Source organism: Benincasa hispida, unplaced genomic scaffold (assembly GCF_009727055.1).
Source record: "Benincasa hispida cultivar B227 unplaced genomic scaffold, ASM972705v1 Contig32, whole genome shotgun sequence".
Taxonomy (NCBI): domain Eukaryota; kingdom Viridiplantae; phylum Streptophyta; class Magnoliopsida; order Cucurbitales; family Cucurbitaceae; genus Benincasa; species Benincasa hispida.
The window spans coordinates 303949-314298 of NW_024064797.1; positions in this window are offsets into that span (position 1 = coordinate 303949).

Sequence of the window (10350 nt, forward strand, 5' to 3'; positions counted from 1 at the left end):
TTTTGATATACTTAGACTAAAACAATAACTAGCTAGTATACAACAAATCATTACACATAATATATTACCTGAAGTATCCCCACGGAAGATCCTGTGCGAGAAGTGTCTTCGGCCTCATCTTCCTCTGCCTCATTATGCTTATTAGGGGCTGACATAATGAAGGAACTCTTATTAAAGAGTACCTATGAACGAAAGCAAGATTGTTTTAAATTCATTGTGACAGAAATACCACATTCACAAATATACATACATGTTATGCATCAAAAAATAAATTACGGCATGCTTTCAAAAAATAAATAACAAAGGGACAAGAGAATTACCTTTGAAGAACTTTTCTCCTCTTTATCTCTCGCTCTTGTCAAGTCAGCAACTCTTGCTGTTGCTGCAATGCCAAGCCAATCGTCTACCAAATCTCACTATCGCCTAGCAAGCGAATAGTCTTCTACACAAACAGGCAGCAACTAGGACACCACCACTCAGTAACCTCGGTATTCTCGGAGTGAGAATCCAGGAGGTGTGGGCTCTATTTGATTTGGTAGAGGGAAGGAGGAAACACGATTGTATTCAACGACCAAGCAAGTGGGAGAGATTTTGTGTCTATCGTATAGAGGGTGCTTGATCGTTTAGAAAAGGGTGCACAATCGTTTAGGTAATCGGATTTGATCATTTAGACGATCATTTAGGAAATCTCGCTCTCATGCACGATCGTTTAGAAAATACCATACGATTGTTTAGGTCGACTACGCATGTACACAATCATTTAGTAAAACTTGATCTATCGTGTAGGCTCTCGTTAGCTATATGATGGGTAGTATATAATTCATGAAGCGATTATCCGATCTCTTTGCAAAATGAAAACTATTTTAATTTTATCCTTCAGTTATGAAAACTGAATGCAACCTCCCACTTTCACACACAGTTATGGAGAAAACCACCAACAATTATCTCATAATTGTTTAATTATAAATAAATATAATAACTAACTTATCACATTATATTTATAACCTATAGTTTTAATATCACATCATATGTAATATTTAAACCATAGTCCTTTTCTCCTCTACTAGCTATAAATCATATTTATATCCTTTTCCTCCAATTAATGTATCTCATACATCATGTCAACTATATCATATATAATCGACCAGTTTAATCATATCATATATAATCAAACTCCCTTTTCTTAATTTGAACACTTCAAACTGACCCAAAAATTGATTCTTAACTTGAATCCATTGAGCTACCGAGGAGACCTTATGGATCTGTGGCTTGAAGCTCCAACAGTACATGAATAACTGACTAAACTCTTTAGCCATGAGATCCACCATCCGTTAACTGCCAGGCATTCCGTTAAAGACCGATAGCTGGACTCTTCTCACCATAGACATATTTATGTGTCCATCGGATATAACCAATCAACTTTACGATAACCTTTCACAGATGTTCGTAAGTACAACTAGGCCAATTTATCGTTTTACCCCTATAGTTACATCTAACTTCTTAAGTACCACTGATCCCTCTAATGAACAATACAACATAGTCCTACTATGTGTGGACACCTCGCAGGCCATGAGAAGATGTGTGGTGCCACATCGTTCAAGCTCCGGAATCTGCCCTTCAGTGAGCAATCTATCTACTTACCCCTACTTCGGGGAAGGAGTGAATTCTATCTTGTGTAGTTGAGTTCCCAGCTTCCAAATCAGACGAATCTCTAAAGTGGTAGGTTTGAGTCGGCAATTTGGCCACTCGCACCCATGCAAATCAAAGAATCTCCCTCAAAGGCAGGAGTTCCCAACTCACTCAGGATTAAGGTCATGTTACCTATGGTCATCCTAGTAAAGTGATGTCTCTGTCATGAACGACGTTATGTAACGAGACTATAACACTTCGTGGTCCGGTCTTATACAAACTCCTTTAAATAGGATGCCCCCGCTCGCATGTCTCCATATAAATGATCAGGATCAGACCATCTGTAGCAAGTCATAACACTTGTAACTCTTCTATAAAGCAGTCTGCATCAGTAGTGTCACTAGGATATGGTTTCCCTCCTATATCCATATACTACAGACCATTTTGGTTATCACTTAAGGCATGATCCACTTGTATGTCTTCACATACATGCTTAAGTTACAACAACAACTAGGGATCTTTGTTTATTGGTTTTTTATGGTAAAGCAATTAAAACATCCCATGTTTCATAGACAATAGTGAAGAAAATATCATATATTATTACATCACAAACGTTTGTTCAATATAGTGTTTACAAACTATAGAACCCAACGAGAGTTTAGGGCATCATCCTCAACAATCTTCCACTTGTCCTAACGCGAGTGGGGTGTACAATACAACAAGTACAAAACAATAAACTAGGGCACGAAGGCCCAGTACAAAAATCTTCCATTTGCCCTAGTCCAACTGTGGGGGTCCCGTAGACCCATGCTATGAAGGTGGCCCTAAAAAACTGTAGCCGTGAAAGCCTTCGTAAATGGGTCAGCAACATTGTGCTCTGAAACGATCTTCATGACTATCACGTCCCCTCGATGCACTATCTCACAGATGAGATGATACTTCCACTCTATATGTTTGTCGTGCTTGTGACTCATGGACTCGCTGGAGTTCATCACATTACCACTATGGTTACGATAGAGGGTAATGGGCCTAGACATATCTAGAATAACTTCCAGATCAGTCAAGAACTTCCTGAGCCAAACAACCTTCTTAGCAACTTCACAAGCCACTACATACTCGGCCTCCATCGTGGAGTCGGCGATGCACCCCTGCTTAGTGTTTCACCATACTATAGCTTCTCCATTAAGAGTAAACACTGACTCTGAAGTGGATTTTCGAGAATCCTTATCAGTCTAAAAGTTAGAGTCCGTGTATCCAGCAAGGATCAAATCCTTAGTTCCATACACGAGCATGTAGTCTCTTGTTTTCCATAGATACTTGATGATGTTCTTGACTACGATCCAGTGGCTCTGTCCTAGATTAGACTGATATCTACTGACTATCCCCACAGCATAGCAGATGTCTGGTCTAATACAGAGCATTACATACATCAAACTACCAACGACAGATGTATAGGGAATCCATCTCATCTTCTCAACCTCTTTAGGTGTCTTAGGACACATTTCCTTAGACAATGTAACTCCATGCCTGAAATGCAGTAGGCCCCTTTTAGAGTTCTGCATCGAGAACTTGATTAACATCTTGTCAATGTACGATGCCTGAGACAGTGCTAGCACTTTGTTCTTTCGATCTCAAAAGATCTGAATACCAAGAACAAATTGAGCCTCTCCCAAATCTTTTATTTAGAATTGGGTCGCTAGCCAATTCTTAACTGCAGTCAATAGTCCTACATCATCCCCAATGAGTAGGATATCGTCTACATACAACACTAAGAAAACTACTGAATTGTTGATGATCTTCTTATAGACACAAGGCTCATCAACGTTTTGGTCAAAGTCATACAATTTGATCGTAGAGTCAAACCGAATGTTCCAAGATCGAGATGCCTGTTTCAGCCCATAAATGAATCGATTCAATTTGCAGACTTTTTGCTCTTGACCTTGGGCTATGAATCCCTCTGGATGCACTATATAAATGGTCTCCTTAAGATGACCATTCAGAAAGACAGTCTTGACGTCCATTTGTCATATCTCATAGTCATAAAATGCGGCAATGGATAGGAGGATGCGGATAGCCTCAACATGGCAACAGGCGAGAAAGTCTTCTTATAGTTGACTCCCTCCACCTGGGTATAAACCTTTGTCATAAGTCTAGCCTTGAAGGTTTGTACCTTCCCATCGGCACCCCGTGTCCTCTTGTAGATCCATTTACAACCTATAGATTTTACCCCATCAGGTAGATCTACAAGATCCCATACTGAGTTGAAGTACATTGACTCCATCACGAGATCCATGGCTTTGACCCATTCATCCCATTCAACATCCTCCATTGCCTTCTGATAAGACAACGGATCCTCAACGTCGCCATCAACTACCATAGCCAAGATTTCAGTGAAACCCATATAGCGAAAAGATGAGTTCGCAACCCTCCGACTACGTCAAGGTTCCCTCAACTCTTGAGGTGGAACTCACCTACCAGATGAATTACCATAAAAAACTTTTACTGATGGAGCAAGCCCCTCAACAACTCTTGTTGATGTTTTAGTAGTTTCGTTGGAAAGCTCACGTAACACGATCTTACAACGTGGACTGTGCTCCCTAATATGATCCTCCTCTAGGAAGGTAGCCTTCTTAGACACAAACACTCTGTTATCCGTAGGATCATAAAAGTAACCCGCTCGTGTATCTTTGGGGAAGCCTACAAAGAGGCACAACCTCAACTGTGGTTCCAGTTTCTTTGGATTAGTGATTTGTAGAAATACAAGTTATTTATACTGCTTTATTTAGATATTGCGGTTAAAAGAGAGGAAAGTGTGTCAATTGTATGGAAATTGGCTAAAAATTCAAGAATTATAAATTTTCGTCACTACACCCACTGATACCTGATAACTTGTAGAAATACAAGTTATTTATGCTGCCTTATTCAGATATTGCGGCCAAAATAGAAGGAATATGCGTCGATTGTATGAAAATTAGTTAAAAAATACAATAAATATAAATTAACGCAATTACACCCACTAACATCATTAAGATGGTAGAAGAGAATATTTCTACTACTGTTTTGCAGGAAACCAAGTCACCGCTTGCGATCAAGGCTCAAGGAGAAACTGAACAACGCATCTTTCTTACATTGCGCCCGTCAATCAACAATGAAGAGACGATTAACGCAATGACGGCGCAATGCAACAATCGATCCCGAGCTGAATTTCAACTGCATGCGGTAATAAAAACAATATCGCATGCGAGCAACCGATCGAAAGATGCAGCTGCACAACAAAAATGCGGAGGATTGTGACATGTGTACAACTAACCGTTGTGCAGATTTAATGGTCTGATTGCATAACAGAAGGAATATTTATTCCTCCATCTTCGAAATTTCCATAACAAGAAGTGGAGTCCACAAGCCAAGAGTCAAAGTTTTGCACCTATAAATACCCCCATAGAATTCAGAGAAGATATACTTGATATAAGGGCTAATTGATGCTAGATCATTGAGAGAGAGAGGCTAAGCTGAGTACTGATCGGAAGAAATCGGGGAATAGTGTTATTGAATGTCTCAATCACTTTCATTTCCACTTTTCTGTCTATTTCCGCTCCTCCATGATAAATCAATGGAAAAACTGGTTAAGGGGTCATTATCACTCCGATTTAGATCCGATTAGATGGGCAAATTAATCGATTTCTCCATGAAGTTTTCTTAATACCTTGGTAATTAATATGGATTAAACGAGTAACTTAATTTGTGCTAAAGAGATAAATGTGTTTAGCTAAGGCATGCTGGACGACATCTTCACCTGTGAGAGCAGAAGTGAAGATGTCATTCTGATCTGTCGAAAGAAGGTTAGAAGAATGTGTTAACTAAAACAAGTAGTACTTCCAGAGATGGAAGCAACCTTGCGTTCATTACGTTCGTCCCTGTTTCACCACAGAGATGTGGGAACGCGGCCGATCACCAAGAGGTGTATGCTAAAGGAAAAGTGGAACCGTACTTGCATCTTGAATGAAATTGAGGAACTTGCGATGTTTGTATTAATTATCTTCTCTGTTTCTGCTTCACATATAAGACTTGTCACCGTATTACACGATCTTTGTATAATCTTCACAGCCAGCCTTGACCTCAGTATCTTGTATCATGAAATCTGTATCTTGTATCATATTAGCTTAGATTTACTTTATCGCAATTTACTTTAACGCAATTTATGTTATTATCACATTTTTACCGCTTTACTTTACTTTATCACATGTTTAATTACTTGTACACAAACTCTTTTATAATTGAAAAACCCTTGGTCACATATATCACAAACATAATGCAATAACCTCAAACAGTCCCTGTGTTTGACCTCGGATCACACAGAGAAACTTGCGGTGAAATTATACTTGGTTTCAACGCAAGGAAACTTGTGATAATGCACAACATACTACAAAAACATTCATTAATAACGCATATCTAGAAGTAGTATCACATATCAACGCATAAAATCTATGTCATCAAGTTTATGGCATGGACTTGCATCATGCTAAAAAAATACGCGTTACAAGTTTACAATAAGATCGCAATGGTAGAAAATAATATTTCAAGTTTGTTTTACAGGAAATCAAGTCACTGTATGCGTTCATGACTCAAGATAAAAAGATTAACGCATCTACGTTGCATTGCACCCATCATTCAGGAATGAATAGATGATCAATGCAATGACGGTGCATGCGACAATTGATCAAGAGCTTTGCGATCAATGCAACTTCAAGTGCATGCGGTAATAAAAAACAACACTGTATGCGGGCAAATGATCGAAGATGCAAAAGAGCAACGCAATTGCAGAGGATTCAAACATGTGTACAGCTGACCATTGTGCATTTCTGACGGGATTGATTGCGTAAAAGAAGGAATATTCATTCCATCATTTTCGCTAATATAACAATAAAGTGGGGTCCACAAGTCAGAGAGTCAAAACTGAGCTTATAAATAGCCTCTGAAATTCCATTGGAAAATATACTTGATACGGGCATATTTTGATATTTGTATATTGAGAGAAAGACTGGTCTGAGTGCTGATCGGAGAAGATCCGAGAAGATTTAAGAGACAAGACCGAGAGGGGAGTCTCAGGGCGAATCCCTTCAATCCTCGGCGTGAAGCTCTGTACCAAGGTCACTCCTACCGGAAAAGCAAGCCTGAGAGGGAAGCTCTTCCTTCCATTCAACCCATTTCCCCGGCAAGTAAATCCATCGTCCAGATCTGTGTCAAGACATTGGCACTCTTCTGTATTTGTTTCTATCTCTTATCATCAATTCTATTCATCTTCTTAATCTCTATCATTCACACCATGTATCAGACGCTAAATATTAGTATTGAATGTCATGATCATTTTCATCTCTATCTTTCTGTCTATTTCCGTTCCTCAATTCATCGCTTTCTCCATGATGTTTTCTTAATCCCTTGGTAATTAAAATGAATAAAACAAGTAAATTAATCTGTGCAGAAGAAATAAAAATATTTAGCTAAAGCATGCTAAACGACATCTTCACCTGTGAGAGCAGAAGTGAAAATGCCATTCTGCCTGTCGAGAGAAGGTTAGAAGAATGCGTTAACTAAAGCGAGAAGTACTTCCAGAGATGGAAGCAACTTACGTTCATTACGTTCATCCTTGTTTCACCACAGGGATGTGGAAACGTGGCCGATCACCGAGAGGTGTATGCCAAGAGAAAGCGTAATCGTAGTTAAATCTTTAACGCAATTAATGAACTTCTAATGTTTATATTAATTATTATTTCTATTTCTGTTCCTTACATAAAGTCTTACCATTGCATAACATGACCCTTTGTATAATCTTCACAGTCAGTCTCAATCTCAGTATTATGTATCAGTATCCTATATCTTGTATCATAATAGCTTAGGTTCACTTTTATCACATTTTATTTTTATTGCAACTTTACTTTACTGCATAATTTTACTTTATCTCAATGTAAATACCTATATAAACACAACTTTTATTAATCGAAAAACCCCTGGTCGCATATATCACGAACGTAATGCATTAACTACACAATTCTTGTGTTCGACCTCAGTTCACTCTGAGAAACTTAGGTTGGAATTATACTTGGTTTCAACGCAAGGAAACTTGTGACAACACATAGCATACTACAAACATTTCATTAATAACACATACATCTAGAAGTAGTATCGCATATCATCGCATTACATTACACATCAACACATTATGCGCTTACAAGTTTATGGCACCGTTGCCGGGGATTGGTTAACGGTTATTGTTGAGTATGTTTATGGTATTTTGCAGGACAGATCTCTTTGTACTGGCTGTTCAACGCGGAGAGTAGTCTAATAGTTTATGAGTACTGGGACTAAACTAGAATTCGAAGCTGACCCAGAGATCGAGCGTACATTTCATGCTAGGGCACACCAAAACCGAGCGAGGTGAAAGAAAGCAGCTAATATGACAGATAATAATGATAATGTTGCTCCCACAAGAAATCAAGGGGCAGTACGGCCAGCGCAAGATCCAGTTTTCCTTGCTGTTGACCACAATATTCCCATGAGGAACTACGCGGCGCCCAATCTGTACGATTTTTTGCCTGGGATTTCAAGGTCGATGGTCGAGGAGAACGCGAGATGTGAGATCAAGCCGGTCATGCTTCAAATGATCCAGAACGCAGGGAAATTTGGGGGTCTGCAAGGTGAAGACCCATATTCCCATGAGGAACTACGCGGCGCCCAATCTGTACGATTTTTTGCCTGGGATTTCAAGGTCGATGGTCGAGGAGAACGCGAGATGCGAGATCAAGCCGGTCATGCTCCAAATGATCCAAAACGCAGGGCAATTTGGGGGTATGCAAGGTGAAGACCCATATGCCCAACTGACCAGCTTTGTTGAGATGTGCGGAAACTTCTCAATACCTGGTGTTACCCCTGGGGGTATTAGATTATACTCTTCCCTTACATCTTGAGGGATGAAGCCAAGAGGTGAGCTCACTCACTGGAGCCAAATGAGATTACTTCATGGGATCAGCTGGTTGAGCGATTCATGAAGAAGTTCTTCCCTCCAGCTGTCAACGCAAGGTGATAGAAGGATATGCTGAACTTTGAACAAAAGGACAATGAGACACTGAGCACCGCCTGGGTGCGATTTAGGAGACTGGTGAAGAACTGCCCGCATATCGGGATACCCGATTACATCCTGATGGAGACATTCTATAATGGCCTGAACAGATCAACGCAGGCTATTGCTGACGCCTCCGCGGTAGGAGGTTTTATGGATAAGACGTATACTGAGGCCAAGGTCATCCTTGACTTCATCTCGCGAAACATGGATGACTAGGTCGATGATGGATATGGAGGAAGAGGCTCTGCAGGAGAAAGAAATGAAACTGCCATTTTCCCTGCAAAGACAATGACCACATTGGCTCAGATGGCTGCAATAACCTCAATCCTCAAATCGATGGTAATCAATCAAGGAGCCATCTCACAACAACCATCGCAACCAATTGTACCGGCACAAGTGGCCGCAATCAGTTGCATTTATTGTGGAGGGGCCTATGCGGCAGACATGTGCCCATCGAACGTCCAGCAAGTATGCGCCATCCAGAACAACCCCTTCAGCAACACATGGATAAAAATTATGCGGTAATGCAGACGCAGAGAGATGTGGGAGAGTGAATCCTAAGGCGAAACTACGCAATGTAGAATTCTATAAAGAAGACCTATCGAGTCGCATTGGAGGAGTCAACGGAGAAGAAGCAACCAGAAGTGGTTTGAGGATGAACAAGAAGACAAAAGAAGACAAAGAAAGAAAGTTGGAGAAGGTGAGCCAACCAATCATCGCAAAGTAGAGAAGAAAATCAAAGAGAAGGAGGAATAAAGAATGAGGAGGCCAATTATAGAGAGAGGAAAGAGATGGAAGAAAGGAAAGAGCACATGCGTGAGGAAAGGCGTCTGAAGAAGAAGAAGAAAAGAAAGAAGAAGGCATACAAGCCCAGAGAAGGACGAAAGAATCCACCTTCATAATAGAGAGGTTTTGAACAAAAGGAGGGAATCAACGCAACTTAGAAGAAACAGCGCAACCTGAAAACAATGCAAACGGTTGTGACTGAGAGAAGGCAGAAGAAGGAGATGTTACCGAGTGTTCTTTGATGCTAGCATTCGCTGGCAAAGGAGAATGCGCCGCAAGGGTCAATCGGCTTTGATCCCTTCATCGAATTTTTATTGACGCATTTGAAGAGTAGGGAGAGAAGAAGGAGAAGGGAGGAAGAGAAAGCAGGAGAAAATGGCACGGGTGCAACTCATCATGGCAGAAGGTAGTAAAGGAGAAGATTATAGGATGAGGAGGCGCGCCACAATAATGAAGTAGCGAGAGTCGAAGAATAAGGAGGCTCGAAGAGGAACAACGCCTATTGCTGGCCTCTGTGAGCTATTTTGAGAAAGATTTGAAAACAAAATAGAAGAAAAAGGCAGAAGAGGAGAAAAGAAGAAAGAAGAGAAGAGAAGAAGCATCGAAGCAAACATTGCAACACTTAAGAAGAAGAAAGGAAGTAAACTAGCTGAACGGGAAAAAGAGGAACAATGCAAGGAGTGGAGAAGAAAACAAAGGCAGAAATCCCGCCTTGTGTTGACCAAGGAAAATGGCAAAAGCATCGAAGCAAGAAAGCAACTAAGCTACGCGTTGGCATGGGGTGTCCATTCAAGGAAAAAAGAATCGATGAACTTACT